General features: G+C 48.1%; 1 long non-coding RNA gene across 2 annotated transcripts; it reads right to left on the bottom strand.

Moving 5' to 3' along the window:
• Positions 1-3,628: 3,628 nt before the first annotated feature.
• LOC123381453 lies at positions 3,629-24,109 on the bottom strand. Of its 2 annotated transcripts, XR_006588459.1 has the most exons (6): positions 23,583-24,109; positions 21,842-22,128; positions 21,477-21,587; positions 19,104-19,168; positions 6,954-7,069; positions 3,629-3,817 (listed from the first exon to the last, which is right to left on the bottom strand). It is a non-coding gene; the product is annotated as an uncharacterized LOC123381453 (long non-coding RNA). The 2 variants fall into 2 exon arrangements; XR_006588460.1 differs by lacking the exons at positions 3,629-3,817; positions 6,954-7,069 and adding an exon at positions 11,988-13,366.
• Between the last annotated feature and the right edge of the window lie 30 nt (positions 24,110-24,139).

Raw genomic sequence — 24,139 nt, 5'->3', positions numbered from 1 at the left:
TCTCTCTCTGCCTCTTCCCTGTTCTCGCTCTGTCTCTCTCAGAGTAGATAGACTTTTTAAAAAAGTGACCCAAAATGATTGAACGGCTACCGCTCGAGGCCTAGATGGCTGTTGGTGGTGGGTTGTCCTTAGGTTTGAATTTCGTCAACTTGAGCCATTTACAGGCTTGGATTTTGGTTTGCTTACGTGGGTCACCCTGGCATTAACAGCCACCTGGGTCTGATGGCCTCCTTGTTTAATTCATTTCACAGCTATTATTATTCGTATTACTATCAGCAACAGTTTGTTTATACAGTGATACAGAAGTCAAGAAAAATGGGTCATTTATTTATTCAGCACTTACCCCATGGTAGCCACCGGCCCGGGCCCCAGAAATATCTAAGGGACTGAACAGGTTCCTGTCGGCCTGGGGTTCACGTTCCAGCGGGGGACACGGGTGAGAAACACACGGATGGACGAAACGCAAGGAGGATACGGGAAAATGGTCAGGAAAACAGTTCCTACTGTCTCATTGTGTGACAGACACTGTGCTAAGGGTTTTCCATGCATTTTCCTATTTAATCCTAAGGACAACTCTAGGAGGTAGATTATTATTAGCCCCATTTTACAGCAAAGACACTGAGACTCAGAGAAATGATGGTGCCAGTAAATGGCAGAAACAAGCCTGATTTCCTAGCGGCTAGGTTTTGCTGCCTGCCTTTCTTGCGGTGGTGGTGGTGGTTGTTTGCTATCATTTTAAAAATACAGCCTCTCGCGGAGGGGAGTAGAATCGTATAAATCAAGGAATCTTTAAAATCCGGTCTTTGTAGTAATTTATTGCGCTCATGCTCTTAAAGAATATTCCTGAAAGCACGCTTTATCTAAATTACGTCTCTTCCTGGGAAAACGACTTCATCGGCTTCTGTGTCCCCGAAGTCAAAGGCTCTGAGTCAGGCTGTGCTAATGGCTGCTTGAACCAGAGGTCTGTTTAATTTATTTTTCTCCTGACCTGAGGTTCTTGGGCGGAGAACTTGAGAAATCTCAGATCTCACACGTTGGGAACTTCTCTGCTGGGAGCTGGGAAACACAAGGAAGCACAGCTGACCACCGAGATTTTGGGCAAATGCATCCAGAGACCTTCATAAGGCTACGAACGTGCACATCTTCACTCCAGCAAAACAGTCCCCATTGAATGTCCTTAGGCACAGTATGGACCACTGGCTAAAATAGCGTCATCTTTTTTTTTTTTTTTAATTTATTTAAGCAATCCGTATACCAAACATGGGGCTCGAACTCACGACCCCGAGATCAAAAGTCACATGCTCTTCTGAGCCAGCCTGACGCCCCTGAAATATCATCATGGTGGACAAGGCCATGTCATGTCTACATGGAACACAGCGCACCTGCTCTCAGTGAGCAAAGTACAAATTTGTAGCTCAATTAAGTCATGAAGCACGACAGGACATTTACATTTAAGCCCCTGATGAAAAGTTGAAACTGTTAATGCTACAGTGTCAAGAATACGATATATTAATTACCTGCGACTGCGTAAGAAACGACTCCCAGGCATAGTCGCTTCAAACAAACCAAAGCAAACCAAAAGTTATCTATCATTACTCTTGGTTTCCGTGGGTTAGGAATTCAGACAGGGCACGCAGCAGGGATAATCGGCCTCTGCTCCTGTGTCTCAGCTGGAAGACTGGAAAGCCTTTGGGTCGAAATCATCTGACTGTTCATTCTCATGTCTGAGGCCTCACGCCCATGAGGATGGCTGTTGGTGGGTGGCAGTGAAGGGCGGTGGCGGGAAAAGGATGTTGGTCAGAACATCCACACTTGGTCTCTGTATGTAGCTTGGGCTCCCTCGCAAAATGGTGGTTGGGTTCCAAGGACAAGCATCTCGGACCGCCCAGATACAAGGTGTTGGGGGAAACTTTGCTTCCTCTGGCAGAAGGAGAGACAGTCCCATTGTAGGAAGAGCATATGAGATGGGATAAATATGCAGGTGTGGCTATCTCTGGAAAATATAATCTGCCATAGATGCAAATACTTACTGAGTAAATCTCTGAGTGCTAAATACGTGGTCTCAAAGTTATAATCCAACTGACGAAATAAGACACAGAATCATAGAACTCTTTGGCTTAATGACACCTAAGATCCACTAGCTCTGTGCTTCTTAGCTGTTTGTATATCACCAGTGGGATCAGAGGTGCTCTGTGTAGCTCACGGACTTTCTTGACGATTAGTAAGCATTTGTATCCCTTGGATCCCCGTGTGCCACACACCGGTGAGGCGTGTCCTCTGCTGACACCGCCCGCTATGGGTCACCCGCCCGTGGCTCTTTAGTCTGCTTTTGGAGAAGTCCTGTGCTGTGGCTGTCCAGACTTAGTTTTAAGCTCCAGCTCAGCTCCTCACCAGTTGTGCGATCTTGGGCAAGTTAGCTAATCTCTCCAAAATTCCGTCTCTTCTTATAAAACGGAGTGATTGACCTGGCCAAGAAAATGGATTCAAAATCTTTGATATAAGGTAAAAGGATGACTACACATCCTTTCAATGGCATAGGGGAGCAGTGTCCAGCCCAAGGTCCTCCCAAATTTTATTTAATTCTTTAGGAGATGTACTGTTGTTTGTGGTGCTATTTGCTGATAACGAATGCCCAAGTTCTCCGAAGCTACACGTTAACTGGTAGATTTCCAAGACTTGTAGATTTCCAAGACGAGGGAGGATAACTCCAGAGGTTATAGCTTTCTTGGCCCATAGGCCACTAGCCAGTTTAGTCTGTAGCTTTGAACATTTATTTTAGGATGTCTTTCCTGACAGACTACACAGACATCTGTTCATCGAATTCTCCTTTGAATCGGCTTTACCATCCTCCTACCACCCTCGTGAATTCGCTACATAAATAATTGACACGTGTTCGTTCTATATTTGTCTGAGAGTCGGGTTTTTAGCTTTTTGAAAATTATACTCTGATAGCCCCAAGTCCTATGTGCCATGGAAAAGAAAGTAATTAGCGTCCTAGCTGTTCACTGGAGGAAGAGATCTCAGGAGAGCCAAAAGGACTTTATAGCAAAGACTTTTTATAGAAAGACTTTTGAGAAGATCTTGCTGGATGTGAATTGTTTCAGGACGGGGAGGGCACTTGAGGGCCGGGAGGTCCTCTGGGCAGCAGGGCCAATAAGTGGCGAAGGAACAAACCAGAAAGAGGGGTAATAACTATCATTTTGAAGTCACCTCACGAAAGACTATCGATAACCTCACCATTTCACCCACTGTAAATTATGAAGACGAAAACCAGGAGTCGTTATGTATTTCAATTGTATTCGGTCTGCTTTCGCATTTTTCTTCTCTTGTTTTTTCACCATAGAGGAAGCAGCAGCACGGTTGTTTCAGTTCATAGTTAAGTCTTGCTCTGTCTGCACAAGCCTGCGTGGGTGGCCTTTCCTGGGGTTAGTTTAGAAAGGAAACGAAATAGTGCTCTCGGTCATAAAGTTTTAATTCCCCCTCCCCCCCCCCCCCGGGCTCTGCAGAGCAATCCAGTATGAAAAGCCTGTGTGGGTGCAGGGGGGGTTCGGATTATTAGCTGGACTTGTAACGCATACAAAAAAGAAGTCACTCTCTGCCTTTGACGTCTTTCTTTAAAACTCATGAATCTTTTATTCTGTAAATTAAAGAAGATCAAGTACAACGCTTGGAAGCAGCCAAGGCAACCCCTCGCAGAAAGAACGCCACGGAAAAGGGAGCCCTGTTTGGAAATGCAGACTTTAATTTCACGTCCTTGATACACTCCTTATTCATGCTGCTGGCATCTCGGCTTTCAGACACTGCTTCCTTCTTCGTACTGTAGTGAATGATACAGGACGTTACCTTTTGCTGTTTCACCCCCTTTTTTTTTTCAACGTTTATTTATTTTTGGGACAGAGAGAGACAGAGCATGAACGGGGGAGGGGCAGAGAGAGAGGGAGACACAGAATCGGAAACAGGCTCCAGGCTCTGAGCCATCAGCCCAGAGCCCGATGCGGGGCTCGAACTCCCGGACCGCGAGATCGTGACCTGGCTGAAGTCGGACGCTTAACCGACTGCGCCACCCAGGCGCCCCATGTTTCGCGCCTTTTTAAGCGCACGATTAGTGGCGTTAAGCACACACGTGGCATTCGCATCCTTGTGCAAACTGTCACCGCCGTCCGTCTGCAGAACTTTTTTTAAGAAAAAAAAATGTTTTATTTATTTTTGAGTGTGAGAGTGTGTGCTGGGGAGAGACAGAGAGGAGAGCAGAAGATCTGAAGCGGGTTCTGCGCCGACAGCAGCAAACCCGATGTGGGGCTTGAACTCACAAACTGTGCGATCATGACCCGAGCCCGTGTCGGGCGCTCAACCGACTGAGACACCCAGGTGCCCCCAGAGCTCTCTTTATCTTGCACAGCTGACACTCTCCACCTGTTAAACCATGCCCCCCACCGTTCTCTCCTCCCACCCCCAGCCCCTGGCAACCACCCTTCTACCTGCTGTCTCTATAAATCTGACCATTTTAGGGGCGCCTGGGTGGCTCAGTGGGTTGAGCGAATGACTTCGGCTCAGGCCATGATCTCAGGGTCTGTGAGTTCAAGCCCCGCATCGGGCTCTGTGCTGACAGCTCAGAGTCTGGAGCCTGCTTTGGGTTCTGTGTCTCTCTCTCCCTCTCTGCCCCTCTCCAGCTCACTCTCTCTCTCTCTGTCAAAAATAAGTACACATTAAAAAAAATTTATAAAAAATTTTTTAAAAATCCGACCATTTTAGGGACTTCATGTAAGTGGAATTATACAATATCTGTCCTTTAAGTGAGTGGCTTATCTCACAAAGCTGCAGCGTCTGTCAGAATTTCCCTCCTGTTTAAGGCTGAATAATATTCCACTGTGTGTGTGTGCCACATTTTGTTTATCCTTCCAACTGCCCGTGGGCACGTGAGTTGTTTCCACCTTTCAGCTGCTGCGAATAATGCTGCTGTGAGCACGGGCGTGCAACTATCTGCACCCTGCTTTTTACGTGCCCACTTTTTTTTTTTTCAACATTTATTTTTGCGACAGAGAGAGACAGAGCATGAACGGGGGAGGGGCAGAGAGAGAGGGAGACACAGAATCGGAAACAGGCTCCAGGCTCTGAGCCATCAGCCCAGAGCCTGACGCGGGGCTCGAACTCACGGACCGCGAGATCATGACCTGGCTGAAGTCGGACGCTTAACCGACTGTGCCACCCAGGCGCCCCGTATGTGCCCACTTTTAAAAAATGATCGGCGTGGCCCAGGAGATTGAGGCGTGTTCAGTCCACCCTCCGTCTCGCAAGGGACTTCTGGCACTGCTTTGTCCAGTCCGAATCCTAATCAGACTCCTAAGCATTTTCAGGAAGAGCAAAGTCCTAAACTGTGATAGCATTTCAGTATTGAATCGCTATTTCCCCCAGATCCAATATCCGTGGGCTTAATTGGCTGGGGGCTCGGGGGTTATTTCCCAACTTCTCACACCCTCCCTGGTGCGAGCCCCAGCTGCCCCTGACCGATGGGGCCGATGATGAAGCCAAACCAACCAGATTATGTTTCTAGAAGTCTGAAAAAAATCACGTGATGGCAAGATCTCCAATAGAAACTCCTTATGAGCCTTTGGCACGGTGTTCCCCAGATCGGTCCTGGCTCCTGCTTTCAACTCTGCGAGCAGTTCGGTGTCACTGAAACAACCCCCCCCTTTTGGCCTTCAGTTCATGAGTCAATTTCTAGTGCTTTCTATCAAACAACCTCGACTGATAAACTATTCAAAGACTAATGATGCTTGAATTTCTTCAGGAAATAGAGGAATACCATAAAACTCAATCTGACATGGACATGACCTGTTTTATTACGGTCCATTTCTTTCAGCATCGTCTTGACAGCTATTTTAAAAACATGTCATAGCCAAAGGAAAATCTTTCTCTGTTTCCCCCTGTATCTATCTGCACATCTCTTTCTTGGTGTTTGTCTCTGGCTCTCTGTGTGTCTATCTGTCTGTCTGTCTCTCAAAGGAGGAGGAGAAAGGAGGAGAGATGAATGTTACAGGCGAGAATCTTCAACCATCTAAAAATGTGGAAACCTCTGGGACGCCTGGGTGGCTCAGTCGTTTAAGCGTCCAACTTCAGCTCAGGTCGTGATCGCTCCGTTCGTGAGTTCAAGCCCCGCGACGGGCTCTGTGTTGACGGCTCGGAGCCTGGAGCCTGCTTTGGATTCTGTGTCTCCCTCTCTCTCTGTTCCTCCCCTGCTCAGGCTCTGTCTCTCTCTCTCAAAAATAAATCAAGATTAAAAAAAATAATAAAAAGAAAAACGTGGAAGCTTCCCAAAGGGCTCCCGTTCTGTGCTCCTAGGAACACAAGCCTTTGCACAAGGGTGTTTCTGTTTCGGGGCTTCATTTACTGTCTTCTGTCATCTCCTCAAAGAGAAGATCCACTGGGGCTGGAGAGTGATTCCCATCAGAGAGAGAATAATTGTATCTGCATTTTCCATGATTTGCTTTTGTGTGTGTGTGTTTTTTTTTAATACGAGAATTCCTCTAGAGTCAGAACTTCTTCAAGTGCTCTAAAAACCTTCCCTTGTTTGAGCCGTAGCTCTCTGTGAGCCCTTTCTTCTAAAGAGCCGTTTCACAAAGCATTTTAAAATGTGGTGTTGGCCTCTTTTTTCCTGAGCCACATCAAAGAGCACATATTGTTTCCTTTCTGAGAACAAAACTCTTTAATGGCAAGAAAGAACAAGAAACCGAGCCGCCAACCATCCGTATTAGGAAAGGCACTGGTAACCCTAACTACGGAAAAGATCTGCACCCCCAATCTGTACTCACTTTTTGAAATTTAAGCCTGAGTATAGTAGTTACGCCCTGGTGTATATGGCTCTAAAATGCAATCACACTTTTCCACTTTAAAAACTCTTTGTGAACCTGGTTTAATAATTAATCCTCACAGGGCAGCTAGCTAGTGATACCTACCAAATATTTAGGATGAAGTCTTCAGTAAAATCATGCACAGCAAAATCACAACTATGTAGCAAAATGGTGAATATCCTTGTGTTTTGACTCAGCAGTGTCACTTGTAGGGCTTTATCCTGCACATATAAGGTATATGTCATTTGCAATATATGTGATATATATGCATCTGCACAAAATGATAGGTGTAAAATGTTATTCGTTACAGCACTGTTGTAAGAGCAAAATATTGGAAACAACCCGATACTCATAAATGCCCTCGTATTCCAGCTATCCAGTGGAATGCCCTTTAAAGAAAAAGCATTCAAGGGGCCCCTGGGTGGCTCAGTCGGTTAAGCGTCCAACCCCTGGCTTCGGCTCAGGTCACGATCTCAGGGTTCATGAATTCTCACAGTTTGTGAGTTCGAGCCCCTCATCGGGCTCTGTGCTGACAGTGTTGAGCCTGCTTGGAATTTTCTCTCTCCTTCTCTCTCTCTGCCCCTACCTCCACTCACTCTCTGTCTCTCTCCCAAAGTAAATAAACAAACTTAAAAAATAAAATAGGGGCGCCTGGGTGGTTCAGTCAGTTAAGTGTCCGACTTTGGCTCAGGTCATGATCTCACGGTTTGTGGGTTCCAGGCCCGTGTCAGGCTCTGTGCTGACGGCTCAGAGCCTGGAGCCTGCTTCGGATTCTGTGTCTCCCTCTCTCTCTGCCCCTCCCCTGCTCATGCTGTCTCTCTCAAAAACAAATAAATATTTAGAACATTGTAAATATAAAAAAATTAAAAAGGGGGGCACCTGGGTGGCACAGTCGGTTAAGCATCCGACTTCAGCCAGGTCACGATCTCGCGGTCTGTGAGTTCGAGTCCCACGTCAGGCTCTGGGCTGATGGCTCAGAGCCTGGAGCCTGTTTCCGATTCTGTGTCTCCCTCTCTCTCTGCCCCTCCCCCGTTCATGCTCTGTCTCTCTCTGTCCCAAAAATAAATAAACGTTGAAAAAAAAAAGTTTAAAAAAAAATTATAAAGGGAATTCCTACAGACTAGTGTGGAAAGATCTAGAAGACATATTGTTAGACAAAAAAGTCTGCTGCAGAATAAAGTGAATGCAGTCCTTCTTGACTCGGGATGCACACCTGGGGAGTTTTTAAAAATACTGATGGCTCGGTCCCTCCCCTAGAGATTCTGATTTAAAGCTTTTTGAAAAGCTTCCCCAAATGATTTTTCCCCCTACATGATTTTAATGTACAGCCAAGGTTGAGAAAAGCTGGGATGTGGTGTGCTTCCGTTTGCTTAAAAGAGAAGAAAGTATGGATTTCCCTTTATAAGCTAAGATGATCTGTAGCAGGAAACCCAAGAGAATAGTCAATGTTTATATTGAGGATGGGAACCGGATAGAACTTTTCATTTGTATCCCTTTCAACCATTTGAATTTTACATCTTGTGAGCACATTACCTATTTAAAAACATATAAATGAAATCAAACTTTAGAAATACTCTTCATAGGGGCACCGGGGTGGCTTGGTCGGTTAAGCGTCCAACTTCGGCTCAGGTATGATCCCGCAGTTCGTGAGTTCGAGCCCCACATCGGGCTCTGTGCTGACAGCTCAGAGCCTGGAGCCTGCTTTGGATTCTGCGTCTCTCTCTCTCTCTCTCCCTCTCTCTGCCCCTCCCCTGCTCACGCTCTCTCTCTCTCTCAAAAATGAATACACTTAAAAAAAAAAACCAAATACTCCTCATAAAAACTACTTTGGAAAGAACAGGTGGGAACACTGAGCAAAATGATCTCCTCTTCTCCTTTTTCTTACACCCAAGGGCCAATGTTGTTTAAGAGGAAGATGTACTAAGGAGGCGACTGTGAAAAGGACCAAAACATTAGTTTTCAGGCTGGCCCATCCTTTCTGCTTAGCCCAGAAATGGAGCTGTCATTCTGCCTGTGGGGGAGGTAAGAAAGGCAAGGGTTCATATCAACGGTTGAAAGTAAAATATGTGTCCGTCTGTCGTGCATCCATCTATCCATCCATCCATCCATCCATCCATCCATCCATCTATCCATCCATCTATCCATCCACCTATCCATCTATCCATCCATCCATCCATCCATCCATCCATCCACCTATCCATCTATCCATCCATCTATCCATCCACCTATCCATCCATCCATCCATCTATCCATCCATCCATCCACTTCTTCAGTAATATGTTGAGCACTTATCGTGTGGCAGGCACAGTGCCCCTGCTCTTAAGGAGTTTAGTCAGGCTGGGGAAAAAGAAATTTTAACCAAGAAGAATAGTAATAATCCAAAGTATGCTGTCTATAGTAGAGATACATGCAGAATATTTTGCTTTTGAAACACTTGGGATCCCCTGCACCTTGTGAAGACGGAAAAGTGGAAAAACTCATGGGAAGGGAATTTCAAGTTTACTGACACCACGTCTTTTCCTACCTGGGACAGGTACAAAGGGGCTTGGTACATGTGGGAAGGGGCATGGGTGTTCCTTCTGCCTCAAAATGTCTTTCCAACTCATTAATTCGACTTTCACACGCTGACAGGATCTCTAGGTTCATAAACATGAATTTGATTAAGTTTGGTTAATCAGTGGTTCCGATACAATTTCCTCTTATCTATTTTTTCAGGTAATCTAAATTTAGATGCTTAATCTGTATTGTAGTCTCAATAATTCATTTCAATTTAATAAACAGTTCCTGAATGCCTCCCTATTCAAGACATTGGGATACAAAGACACTGTCTTATAGCGGGACAGTCAGGCCGTTCACCGGGATCTGGTGTGTCGCATATGACCCTGTACATGTCTACGTGCCTGCTCTGCCCGCAGCCTCCTTCTGAGCAAGCAGCCAGTTTTTTTTTTTTTTCTTTTAACGTTTTACTTATTTTTGAGACAGAGAGAGACAGAGCATGAACAGGGGAGGGGCAGAGAGAGAGGGAGACACAGAATCAGAAGCAGGCTGCAGGCTCTGAGCCATCAGCCCAGAGCCCGACGCGGGGCTCGAACTCACGGACCGCGAGATCGTGACCTGAGCTGAAGTCGGCCGCTTAACCGACTGAGCCACCCAGGCGTCCCACAAGCAGCCAGTTCTTAATGCAAAGACTGCCCAAGAAAGGAATAAATACACTGGGGATCCTGAGGAGGGAGTGATCAATTCAGGGCTGGGAGAGAGCCTGGGGGCAGGCTGGTATGGGGCCAGCCTAGGTGGTATTTGAATTTGGACTTGGGTGAGAATGAGGAAGAACGAGAAGCTCTGGGGAGAATTTGGGGCTATGCCAGTCCCTGGAGTATCGGGTTATGAAGAGAACCATGGATATCACATAAAGGGGGTGTGGGGGATGCACACACAATGAGCTGGGAGAATAGGTTGGGGTCAGATGGCGAGGTGAATTTGGACTTGTTCCGCTGCAGTGAGGGCTCACCAATGCTTGGGAGTCATGGGACTTGGGTTTGAGGCCACGGTGCCTGCACAACAATGGTTGGTACAGGGCTGGTGCGGGGGCCCCACCTGCTTTGTAAGGAGCCTGTTAATTCTTTTACGTGTTGTTTTTGTTTTTAATATTTTTTTAAATTTTTTTTCAACATTTATTTATTTTTGGGACAGAGAGAGACAGAGCATGAACGGGGGAGGGGCAGAGAGAGAGGGAGACACAGAATCGGAAACAGGCTCCAGGCTCTGAGCCATCAGCCCAGAGCCCGACGCGGGGCTCGAACTCCCGGACCGCGAGATCGTGACCTGGCTGAAGTCGGACGCTTAACCGACTGCGCCACCCAGGCGCCCCTTAATATTTATTTTTGAGAGAGAGAGACAGAGCACAAGAGGGGGAGGGACAGAGAGACAGGGAGACACAGAATCCGAAGCAGACCTCAGGCTCTGAGCTGTCGGCACAGAGCCCGGCGCGGGGCTCGAACCCATGAACCGTGAGATCGTGACCCGAGCCAAAGTCGGACGCTTAACCGACTGAGCCACCCAGGCGCCCCTAGGAGCCTGTAAATTCTTAACACCGCACCCCACTGGGGCCCGCTTGCCTCGCTGTTTTCTCCACTCGCTGTAGATTTAGGACATAAAACAACAGATGTGAAAGGAAATGCTGACCTTGCTAGATGCAGGAAACTAGGGAGGAGACAGAGGGCGACCGGCCACCGGACAAAGAAGCGGACAGGCAGGCGGGGTGAGTGCCTTTGGTAACACCTCGCACCGACTTTCAGAACCGCCTGTATTTCAGCCCAGCCGACCATGCTGACCCCCGGGAGATGTTTAGGTCGTGATCGCTATGCTCTGAGAGATCAGGAGCACGCATCACGTTTGAGAAAATCTCCCTTGTGAACAAATATTTCCAAGCTTTGACACGTACAGGGATAGAGAAAAAAAAAAATTTAAACTTTTTTCTTGTGGTAGAGTGAACGTACCATTTACCATTTTCACCATTCCAAGTGTATATAGTTCAGCGGCCTTAGGTACGTTCGCGATGGTGCGTGGCCATCGCCGCTATATTTCCAGAACCCTTTGGTCGTCCCGAACAGGAAGTCTGCACCTTTCCGTTTTCGTCTCTCGTCAGCGTCTGGCATCCAGCATTCCACGTTCTGTCTCTATGAATCTATTCTATGTAAATGGAATCTAATGTATTTGTCCTTTTGTGACTGGCTGGTTTCACTTAGCACAATGTCGTGGAGGTTCACTCAGGTGTCCGAGTTGCCTTCCTTGTGAAGGCCGAATGATGATAGACACCCCATTTGTCCATCCATGGACACTTGGGTTGCTTTTACCTGTTGGGTCTTGTGAATAATGCTGCTATAAACAAATATCTCTCTGTGTCTCTACTTTCAATTTTTGCGGGTGCGTACCCTGAAGCGGGATTGCTGGCTAAGTGATTATGCTGTTTTTAGGGATTTTTTTGGAATTTTTTTAATGTTTGTTTATTATTGAGAGACAGAGAGAGACAGAGTATGAGCAGGGGAGGGGCAGAAAGAGGGGGAAACACAGAATCCGAAGCAGGCTCCAGGCTCCGAGCTGTCAGCACAGAGCCCCATGCGGGGCTCGAACTCACTGTGAGATCGTGACCTGAGCCTAACCGACTGAGCCATCCAGGTGCGCGCCCCGATATTTTTAGTTTTTAGAAACCGCCATACCCTCTAAAAATAATTCTTTTTTTCTTTACTCAACTTCTCCCCATCCTTTAAGGTCCTAGTCAAACTTTACCTATTCCAGGAAGTCCTCAATTTCTCCTGCCCTCTTTCTCCTTGCATATTGTGGGCCACACGATTTGGCAGCTCATTAATTTGTCCCCTGTGGTCCCCTGGTCTCGCTCTCCCTGTGGTCGTTGTTTAGCCCAGATTGGATTGTAAGTTCCCCATGTGCAGATCATGTCTTGCCCAGGATCGTTCTCATTCCTCATTGCAGATAACCCAGAGAAGAGGGGTATGGCAGATACTCTGGAAAAATCAGTGACTGATTGTTTGAAGTACCTTTAGACGGAAGCACAGTGCCATAAATCTCCGTCCTCGGGTTTTGGGGGATTTGGTAAACAGCAAAGCTAGTTTGGAATAGAACCCAGAGGAATCCCCACAGAAGGTGGGGGTATAAATGGCAGGGGGTGAGACCAAAAGCTCGGGGTTGGGTTGGCATTGGCATTGACGATTAATGAAACAAAAATGGGTTAAACTTGGCCTTCTTGCCTACTAGAGTAGCTTCGTGGCCTTGGACAAATTATTTAACTTCTCTGAGTCTTAGTTGCCCCTCACGAAAATGAGATTGATATAGTGTCACTTTACAAGCTCTTGAAGCTGACCTAGACAATGTCCGGAGTCAGAAAATACTGGTCACCTACCCCCCCTTCTTCACAGATTCTTCTGGATTGAAGTAGTGATTACAGGTCTTGGCCTTCCTTCTCTTTCTTTCTCACTTTGTGGGTGTGTGATGGAGAGCGTTGCTGGTGTTTTAAAAACGTAGATGGTGCTACTATTCAGGGACGACGGGGCCAAAAGATGAGGAGACAACTGGCATTAAAGAGACAGTCACTTGCAAATTCCCCAGAAACAGGAGGGACGCTGCACCGCCAGGACCGGGCAGGAGGCGTGAAGGGCAAGGTGAAAGCATGGAGGAGAGCCTTTACTGGGGTTTTTCTGGAAGGAATGAGCCAGGCGGTGTACGCAGTGTGGACAGGTTTAGGACTGGCGAGTTTGAGCGCTTCCACGGGCTCTGGAGCACAGAGGTTGTCGCCAGCGGTTTGGTGCCCGGGCCCTGGGACACTTGGGCGGAGGAGTGTCGTCTTCTGGAGCGCAAGCGCCATACAGAGGGGTGCTTTGGAATCCAGACTCTGGTTTGGTTAGTTTGTATGTGAAAGGAGTGCTCCCTGGAGGGTAGTTTGCTCTCCTTCAGGATTGGCTAGACCCGGGAGGACAGTCTCTCCCTGGTGAGCAAGTCCCCGGATGCTAGAACATCAAGAATATGGAAAATGAGAACATATACTGTAATGTAGTTGGTGAATGGGGGGGGGGGGACACACTGGCTCTCAAATACAAAAGGCATGATTCCTATGCTCCCGGGACCTTTGGCCCAAACCTGCCTTTATGGCCAAGGAACCACTTAATCTATGGGGCTGAGAATAATAGTCATTAGGAAAATAGCCTCTCTTTGCCCCAATTCCCCAAGGATTCTGACTTTCCTAGGCCCTATCAACTGTCTCCTCTCTGCTTTCCTTGCCCAGAAAGGTTTTAACTAAAGATAAATATCTCTGAGAGGTTAAGAAAATGACCTCGACGGAAAGAAAGTGAAAGCCTCCCTGGAAAATTTCAAGGCAGGATGCTTGTCTTTCAAAGAGGAAACTTCAAAAACGACAACAACAACAAAAAAAACCAAAAAAAGCAAAAAAAAAAAAAAAAACCCAAGAACGCTAATAAATATCATAATAAAACCTATTTCCAAACGAGAATTGCCACTCAGCTGTAAAATGTCGCTGACGCTTAATCTTGAAACAAGACTTTGGAAAAATAACCTCACTCCAAATTAGAACGCCTGCAAATGTAGTCATTTCTACCTAAGAGGCTTTGTGTCCAAACATGTCATTCGAGAGCCTAGGCAGACAAAGGAGAATGCCCTTGGAAACAAGACTGCCATTCAGCCGGGCAGCCCCCGGGCATTGGATTTCCTCCCTGGGCTCAATAACATTTTCAGCCACATTAGGCACCAGCTTCAAACCTGGTGGGAAGCAAATTTAAAGTGTCTCTTTTAGTGAAAAACAATGAGAATGCTGTATTTCACAAAAGAAAGGAATCCTATCGCTCTTGGAATGGCAGACCTGGCGTCTTAACGATTACATTTGACAGTAGCCTGTACTCCTAGATGTTGAATTTATAGACGCCTTTGGGCTGCCAGAGCTATCCCTAAGGGGAATGTTCCAGAGACTGCCCTGAGCACGAGTTCGTCAGTAGCCCAGGAGCAGATGCTTATCTATTCATCTTTGTATTCCCAGGGACGAGCGATGAAAAAAATGAATGATCCGATAACCGAACAGCAGCCCCACGGTACCGATAGTGTAAGATTAGAAAAGCATCCGCCAATTCATTCATTCACTCACTCATTTCTTCCGTGAACACACAGCTCCCGCCAGGTGCCTGGGATAGAGCGAGCGAGGCCTGTGGTGAGAAAAAGAAATAGAGGCATCTGGGGGGGGGGGGGGGGAGCGGGAGATGCCCTCACCTTCAAATGGAGGGGGAGGAAAGACTTTGCACAGGTGAAGAAGAGAGATGAAGGGATGGAACCCTGGTGCAGGATAGAAAACATGACACGGGGAAAAAGGGTATCAGGTCGGGATGCATGGAGACCTCTGCTCAGAAACACACAAGCCAAAAAACCTAGGAAAAGTTTTACTATTAAGCAAGGGCCCCATTCCAGGTCAGGTCCAAGCGCACACCCAAGGGTATGTGGCTGGGGAGGAGAAATGGACATTTATTTATTTATTTATTTTCAACGTTTTTTATTTATTTTGGGGACAGAGAGAGACAGAGCATGAACGGGGGAGGGGCAGAGAGAGAGGGAGACACAGAATCGGAAATCGGAAATAGGCTCCAGGCTCTGAGCCATCAGCCCAGAGCCCGACGCGGGGCTCGAACTCACGGACCGCGAGATTGTGACCTGGCTGAAGTCGGACGCTTAACCGACTGCGCCACCCAGGCGCCCTGAGAAATGGACATTTAAAAATTAAAAAAAAATTTTTTTTTCAAGTGACCTTCATGCCCAATGTGGTGCTCGAACTCACAACCCTGAGATGAAGAGTCATGGGCTCTACTGACTGAGCCAGCCAGGCGGCCCTGAGATGGGCATCCTTGAAAGCTGAAAGACCATTGACCAGCCTGTCTCAATTTAAGAGAAATGTCCGAGTGTGTCTGATGGGTGTGTGCGTAAGGTAAACTCTGGATTTGTAGAAGTGATCATCTGTGGTCTGGGACATATTCAGCTCCTGTAACTGTGTATGTGAGATGCCCAAACTAGGATCATGGTGCCCAGCTAGGTCCACAGCCATCAGCAGGTCAGGAGGCCAGGTCAGGGTTTGTCCGGCCAAGGTGGGGAGGGGGGATGGTGGCCAGAGTTGCACAGGTGAGATCCTTCTACCTCCTCCTTGCATGTATTCTGAGACCCTTGTGGTAAGAAGAATTGTAAAAGTAACCCCCCCCCCCACACCACTTCCTGTCCTTATTCCAGGGTCTGGGAATAAGACAAGATTCCATGCCCTGATTATGGAGGGGGGGGGTGGGGGGGGGTGGGAGGGGATGGGAAGGGATTTTGCAGGTGTGTCATTAAGGTTACTAATCAGTTGATTTAGAGTTAATCAAAAGGGAGACAATCTGGATGGGCCAAGCCCCTTAAAAGCAGAGAGTTTTACCTGGCTGATAGCAAAAGGGGAAGACAGAAACCATAAGAAGGGTCTGATGAACCTCTGCAAGCTGGAAGATGGAGGGGATCATGTGCAAGGACCAGAGTAGAGTCTAGGCGCTCAGAGTGACCCCTAACGGACAGCCAGCAAGGTAATGGGAACTTTAGCTTTCAGGCTGCACGGAGCTGAATGCTGCCAACAACCTCAACGAACTTGGAAATCTTTCCTTCCTCAGAGCCCAGCCCAGCCCAACCCACATCTTGTTTTCAGCCTTGTGAGACCTAGAGCAGAGAACTCAGCTAAGCCTCAGCCACCGAATTGAGTTAATAAATAAGGCGTGGTTTTAATTGGCTACATCTGTAACATTTGTTACCCAAGATTCACTACGGAGATGGTCCGAGAAGAGGGCGGTGTGTGAGGGCAGCGATGCTACATAGAGTCAGGAATGAGCTGGGCAGCTCCAGCTGTAACAAACCCCACCACCTAGATGATCCTGGGGCCCCCAGGCGCTCTCTGGAGGGACAGGTATGCACAGCCGCCTCGCTTTTTGACATCCAAATCAATAGAAAAGGAATCAAGAAGTGAAATTTTCCTTAAGGAGAAGAGATGCGGCTGTCATGCCCCCTTGCTGCTGAAAATTAATGGGCTGTCCCCTCCAGTGTTTATCATAGGTGCTACTCGTAGACTCTGTTTTGCTGTAAAAAAATGCGGCTACTGCCCAGTTATCCGAAATTCTGTCTCTTTCCCACAGTAATGAACAAAAAGGCAGTGCGTTAAAAATCAAAGGCATGTGTGGGAACCCAGGGGAGATGAAACTTCCAGCCAGCTGAGGCAGGCTCTCTCTTGGGAACAGAAGAATTCCTCTTTTTTTTTTTTCTTTTTGTCTCTGCAGACTCTTCCCCAGCACCCTTGGTGGATGGGGATGTCAGCGAGGGGAAATACACCGACTGCAGACTTCTGCCTTCTCTGAAGGGCGAGAGGTGGGGAGGGCAGAGATGGGTGGGGGTTGGGCAGTGGCACGTGGGAAGAGGGAAGGGGACTTCGCGATTAAGTGTGGCCCTGGGAGGTCCCCAGAAGCATCACTTTCCAAGGGAGTCATTTGCGTCCTTCCAGTCCGCTTCTCCGAAGACCTCGATAAAAGGCGGGCAAAGACACCTACTGGCTTCTGCCGGGTAATTTGCCGCGCTAACAGTTTGCTTTTACCATGACGGTGTACATCTCCTTCAGAGTCGCAGGACATTCGCTCTCTTCCTTCCCAATCTAAGAGATCATGGTAAAGGACCGGAGACCTCGGACCACGAAGAAATAATCCAGTGACGGAAAATACTTGCAACCGCACAAACCAACGTCTTGGCATTCGCTTGAGTATCCACCTTGAGTGCTGCTCTGGTCTGAATGGTTGTGTCCCCCACCCCAGATTTATATGTTGAAATCCTAACCCCCAAGGTGATGGTATTAGGAGGTAGGGCCTTTGGGAGCGATTAGGTCACGAGGGCGGAACCCTCCAAAGGGTTCCAAAGGGCAGTCTTCCAAAGAAGGGCCTGAACGAGTTTCCTTGCCTCTCCTACTACACGAGGACACACAGAGAGATGACTGTCTGTGACCAAAGGGGCTCTCACCAGACATCGAGTTGGCCAGTGCCTTGACCTTAGGGTTCCCGGCCTCCAAAACTGTGAGAAATGAATTTCTGCCGATCACGAGCCACCCTTGGGGTATTTTGCTATGGTAGCCCCAAAGCCCAATAGACTAGCCGACTCTAATAGCCCAAATAATAGACCCAAAAGACAAGTGCCACAGAAGCTATTTGGGGACTTGGACACAGGCGGGAAATTCAGACAGACCTGGTGTTGATTCAGTCATGGGCGGGGGCGGGGGGAAGGGTACGACTATCTCCTTACAGGAGCCCTTGCCTTCCCTTGAAAGTATCCTGTGGGCACTTTGTGCAGGATGTATATTATACTCAGTCCTTGTTTGCTGCCCTGACTCTCTGTTGTTGCCTGCAGGCAAGTTTCCTCGTCGCGGTCTGCCATGACTTGTCCCTGACCACCTGTTTGGTTTCATATTTGGAATTCTTCCCTACGTACTGCCTCCTGTAAGCCACTCCGGACTGTTTTCTGCCTCCTAGACACCCTGTACCTGCACTTCTGTCTAGAAGCTTCTGGGCACCTCCTCCTCCCTCTTCCAGGCAAATTCCTGCTTATCCTCCAAGTGTCAGTGCGAACCCTAGCACCATTAAACTTTCCATGATCCTCTCCAACACGCTGGGGCTGGTTTCTCCACGCTCTCACCAACTCTTAATGGCCGTGTTGGGTCGTAATTGCTGGTTTGCCTGAAAGTCTCTCCCTCAGACTCAACTACCCGAGGGGGAGAGCCCGTTTTGTTTGTTTTCGTATTTGTATCGCTAACGTTATTATCCTTCTCTGGGAAACAAGCACGGACTGACTACAGGGCTTAGGGACTGTGACGCAGGTGACATTTGTAACTAGCCCATCCACCCTAGGTGTTCACGGAACGTTGGAAAGCAAGGGGTCCTGCTGAGAAAAACGCAGAAGGCTTCGGAGCGAAGTCACCCCCGAAATGCTAACATACCTGCGGGGGAGCATTTATTTGCGGCCGAAATAAAACAGTAAGACTTTGGAAAGTCCTTGCGAGACACTGAGCTATTGAGAATTTTGACGCGATGATCTGTTAGGGACGAAAAGAGTCAGTAGAGACCAGTTGCCTCTCGGCGCTGGTAATCACTCGCCTGCGGTCCCGTTGAGTTCAAGTGCTGCCCCCTTCAGGCAGGGCAAGCAGTTACATGGTTGGGGCTTCTTCCCCCGCATCGGTAAGCGAACCATCACGACCCAGAACTCAAGGACCGTTTGCTTGCTAGGTCACAGCTCCTGTGCTCATCGATGACAAGCAAATGAATAATGTGATGGGGTGCCACTTTCTTTTTTGGTTTAACTCAACAGTGGAAAGAATAGGAGATCAGAAGACTCCAAATCAGAATCAGAAGACCCCGAAATTCCTGCCTTGCTCTGCCACTCTCTGCTAGGGTGACCTTGAGCTCTTAGTTCCTCAGTGGTGTCATCCTCAAAATGGGGGTATGACAATGACAGCGGTAATGGCCTCACAGGGCCGTAGAGACTGTCAAGTGAGATACGTTAGATATTTGCTAAAATATTTAAGGTAAAATAATGACTTTCATAGCTACGAAATAGACGTGCGTCAAAGATTCCATTTAACTCATCCACTGTCAGTGTGGACGTCAGTAAGATGTTGAAACCGATTCGGATGGGGATTTGACTCACAGAGATGTTTGTTCTCCACAGCACGCGATTCCTCCGCGCTGCCATGAATGGGATTCCGCGCATCCCTACGGACGGGAAAATTGTCGTGTCAGTTTTGCACAACTTAACTTCTTTCCGTATGGATCTGTTACATAGCTTAGGCAGTCAGAAAGAATCCAAGGTGCACACCCCCCCAGTCTGATGATTGCCGGAAGATTCCACTGGAAAGCCCTCGGCACTCTATTACAAGGACACCAGGATTCTCTTTAGCAGATTTGCTCTGACACCCAGTAGCTGGGTATTCCTACCCCTGGATAAGCCTGTCTTGTCCTCTTCCTCCTTGACCATCACTTCATGCCTCGATCCTACCCCTCCCACCTGACCCTCTCCACTTGACCAGATCCCAGCCCATTTTCACCATTGTCCTTCCTCCTTAAGGAATCTTCTCTTCCAAGACCCATTCTCCTTTCTTTAATTTTCCTTTCTTCTGTGTTTTCTTTTTCGGTTTTATTTTTTTCTTAATTAAAAAAATTGTTTTTTCAACGTTTATTCATTTTTGACACAGATAGAGCACGAACGGGGGGGGGGGGGGGTTGCAGAGAGAGAAGGTGACAGAATCCGAGGCAGGCTCTGAGCTGTCAGCACAGGGCTCGAACCCATGAATTATGAGGTCCTGACCTGAGCCGAAGTTGGATGCTTAACTGACTGAGCCATCCAGGCGCCCCTCTTTCTTGGTTTTAAATCTTTATTTATTTTTGAGAGGGGGGGGAGAGAGAGAGAGAGAGAGAGAGAGAGAGAGAGAGAGAGAGAGAGAGAGAGAGAATCCCAGGACTCCATCCCACAACTGTGAGATCCTGACCTGAGGTGAAATCAAGAGTTGGATGCTCAACTGACTGAGGAACCCAGGCACTCCTCTTCTGTATTTTCAATGATTCCCCTCCTTCTCCTCCATCCCTCCTGCCCCATGGCTTAGAAACGTTTTAAATACCTCTTAATTTATAGTTGTAGCGTTTTTTGTTTTTGTATGTTTTTATGTAATCTCTACATCCAACATGGGGCTCGAACTCACAACCCTGAGGTCAAGAGTCAGACAAAATCCCTCTTAATTTAAAAACAAACAAAAATATGACATTGTTCACCTATATGTATGCAGTAACGCTGTGTAACAAAAGAACACTTGACATTTTGATGGCTTACAGTACAAATCAACCAACTTTTTCCTTAAAGGGCCAGATAGTAAACAGACTGCGTGGACCACATACGGTTTCTGTTCCTAAGCACTTTGTTGTTCTTTACAACTCCTAAAAAATGTAAAAGTCAGTGTTAGCTTGTGGACCAAACAAAAACAGACTGGGGGCCGATTTGTGGATTCCTGGCTTAGAGAAACAAGGCTTTATTTTTCATTCCCATCTCTGAGGCAGAAAATAATACCTGCCCCTCTCCCCACTGACTTTGGGAGCCATGTGCTTGTTTGGCTGGTGGAATGTTGTGTGGCATCGGGAGAACATGCCTGGGGCACCTGCTGGTCCAAGAAAAATGAAAGATGTGTGGATCAGACCTGGACCCAGACCCCAGCCTGGAACCATGGCCGGCTGGGCCCAGCTTCGATCCGCCAAAGCTCAGCCAACCCGTGTGCTGTGCAGTGTGGATGGTTGACTACTTAAGCGTGAACTGCCTTGCCTAAGCAAGGGAGCTGGTAACGGCCGTTGTCTGTGTTTTGCTGATGAAAACCCTAGACTCGTGTTCCTCCACATGTGATCGGAGACCACCTGCATGCAAGGTGCGATCAGAATCACCGGGTGTAATTGCTAAGTGTCAGTTTGGGGCCTCACTTAGAGGGATGAATTTGAAATATCTGGGAGGGAAGACTATACTACTGTGCTTTATTTCTCAATTCCCCGGGGAGTTTGGGAAGCCTGTCTCAGACTTTCTACGAGAGTTCTTTAGGGTAGGTTGGCAATAGCAACTTTTTTTTTTAATTTTTTTTACATGTTTATTTATTTTTGAGAGAGAGAGCGAGAGCATGAGTTGGGGAGGGGCAGAGAGAGAGAGGGAGACACAGAATCCGAAGCAGGCTCCAGGCTCTGAGCTGTGAGCACGGAGCCCGACCCAGGGCTCGAACCTGCCAACTGTGAGATCATGACCTGAGCCGAAGTCGGACGCTTAGCCGACTGAGCCACCCAGGCGCCCCGTAATAGCAACTTTTGTTGGGTACCTGTTGCCATGCACCGGGCCCTCTGCATATACACATGACCTTATTCCTTAAACCCTGGAACGACCCCTCTGTGAGGTAGGTTTGACTCTCCCCATGTTACAGTGGAGGAAACTAAGACTAGAGAGGGTCAGTAATGAAGCTACGATCACGTGTCTATCAGGGAGGAGGGTCAGGCTCACCGAGATGCTTCCCTGCTCCACGTGGCCCGCCGGCATAATTACTTCGGTTGGTTTACAGCTTCAGTTTTACTTGACTTTGGCACTTATGCAAATCAGCTTGTGCCGTCAGTCCTTGAGGTCAAAAAAAAAAAAGGGAAGTGGGGCCAAGAGAAGACCACATCAAGGGAAGGAGGGGAGGATGATACCGAGAGAGGCTCGGTCTGTGGGCTGTTGTTGGTCAAGGGCAAGGGGAGGAGCCAGGGTTTGGTCTAGCTCCTTTTGGGCTGATAGGCTCTTTCTGGCTCCTGAGGTCGGAGAGAAAGGAGGCGGAGAGGGGGAAAGGGGGCAAGGAAAGCAGGCGGGGCCGTGGGGTTGAGTGGTCACACCTGGAATGGTTCACCAGCCGGAGCCAGAACCCTTTGGGCAAAGCAAACATCCGCCTGGGTGGACCACGTTCCCTGACAATGGCCTGGAGGAGGGTGCTTCCAATGCTGTCGGTCAGGCCGCCTCTCCAGATTCGGGCTCGGTAGGTCTGACACGTAGGGACCTTCCTGTTCAGCGAGCTTCCCGAGTCTGACGCTGGTTCCTTCCAACCACAATTTGAAAAAACACTGAACTAAAGAAATGACTCATGAACATTCGGTTTCCTCGTCTATACACGGGTGGTGTAATTCTAAAATGCAGAAAAATAGAAGGAAAAAAAAAAATCACTCGAAGTCCCACCCGTCAGGGGTACGACTACCAACATTTTGACGTGTCTTCTTTGACTTTGCTCCCGTGTGTATCTCCTACATAGTTGGGGCCATACAGTAGCTATATTACACTGTAGCTTGTATTTGGCACTTAATATCTCTTATACACTCTTCCATATCAACAGATATAAATTTACGTCCTGGTTATGGTAGATTTTCAGGTATCAGTGGAGACACTTGTTTTGGGGGGGATGGTCTGGGATCTTTTACCTCCTTTCAGCTTGTGTGATCTAGCAAACAGCCACTACCCTTGGGTAAAGCCAGCATTGGGGTTCATTTTCTGAACCTCAGTGCCCTGCGTTTAGCTACGCTTTACAAAGAACCCTGCCTGGGCCGGGAAGTGGGGACCGAGGGGTTGGTTCTGGGCGGAGGAGCAACCTTTACCGGCTTTTGGGCAAGCGTTCTGGGACTTTAGGAAGCAGTCAGGGGAATTTTCAGCCTCTGACGCTAATCCTGAGTGTTTCCGGCTCTGAAGGCACCATCAGTCTGTGAGATGTGCGGCTTTGGGTTACGCGGAATGTCCGTCCCGAGTGCCACCCCACCCCCACCCACGGCAGCCCCACCGGGATTGGGTTCGGGAGGATTCAGGGATGGAAACAGTGGGCCAAGTGAAACCGGAGCAGGCCGCCTTTGAACTGCCGAGATGGCCTCCCCCAGGGTCTCTCTCCTCCCCCAGGGCCTCTCTCTCCCCAGGGCCCCCACAACAATGCAAAGTTCAAATCTATGGTTACTCGGAAGCACATTTGGGAACAATCAGGGGGCCCCTGACCTCTGACATGTGACCCCAGGCCTGCCCTCCCTGTCACCGAGACCTGGCTTGAGGCCTTGGAACCAAAGGAAAAAAAATGTGTGGCAGAGGCCCTTTTTTTGAGAAGAAATGAACTTAAAAATACTTAAAATGAACTTAAGTTTCTGTAGTGTAGTTCCAAAAAAAAAAAGTAATAGGAATAATTGGCTTCAGTCTGAGAGATAAACAAACAACAAAGCAAATCCTTTAACCTCCTGTTTGAGGCTGTAAAGAGACTGCATTTGTATTTTCCTGGTGCTTTTATGACCTAGGGGCCCGGCCTCTGGACTGGGCCAGCACAAAGCCGGGCTAATCACAGAGCAGTTTCGGAAATGAGGGTCTAGAATGGAATTTCCTCCACACGCCCTCCAGTCTGCAGCCTCCTCCCTGAACTTCCCCCTGTGGAAGGTTCTGGGCCGGGCTCTGCACTGGGCTGGAGAAAAAGGGACTGTTTCTCTGAATTTTCCCCGGAGCCTAGGGAGTCTGGTGTCGTACAAAAATTCAGTAAGGGCGGCTCTTAGGTTCCCTTCTCAGCGCTGGGGCTGTCAGAAGAAAATAAATCAAGTATTGCACGTTTATGGCCCTTACCTCCGCGGACATCTCTGGTGGGCGGAATGCAAAAATGTATCTTGTAGCCGGGAGCCTGGCCCTCAAAGGGCTTACTGTGTAGCTGGAATATCCTCACTAACCGGAACCCAGGGGAAAAGTCAACTCACAATTCCAGACAGCAATCCAAGTGATTGTTTGACAGACAGACGCAAGGTACAGGCCTTCAGGGTTCGGTAATCGTGAAGACAAGCCCCGTGATCTCACTCCCACGTGGAATTTAAGACACAAAACAAATGAGCGCAAGAAGAGAAAAAAGAGAGAGACACGACCCAAAAAACAGACTCTTAACTCTCGAGAACAAACAGCTGGTCACCAGAGGGCGGGTGGGGGCGGGGAATGGGTGAAACAGGTGAAAGCGATCGAGAGTGCACCTGTCGTGATGAGCACTGAGACACGGAATTGTTGGACGGCTATATTATACGCCTGAAATTAATACAACCTATGGTAAGAACACTGGAATGAAAATAAGAGTTGAGGGGGGGCGCCTGGGTGGCTCAGTCGGTTAAGCGGCCGACTTCGGCTCAGGTCATGATCTC

Source organism: Felis catus, chromosome D3 (assembly GCF_018350175.1).
Source record: "Felis catus isolate Fca126 chromosome D3, F.catus_Fca126_mat1.0, whole genome shotgun sequence".
NCBI classification, from domain to species: Eukaryota; Metazoa; Chordata; class Mammalia; order Carnivora; family Felidae; genus Felis; species Felis catus.
The sequence above is the reverse complement of the archived record's forward strand: the minus strand, read 5'-3'. Positions and strand labels throughout refer to the sequence as shown.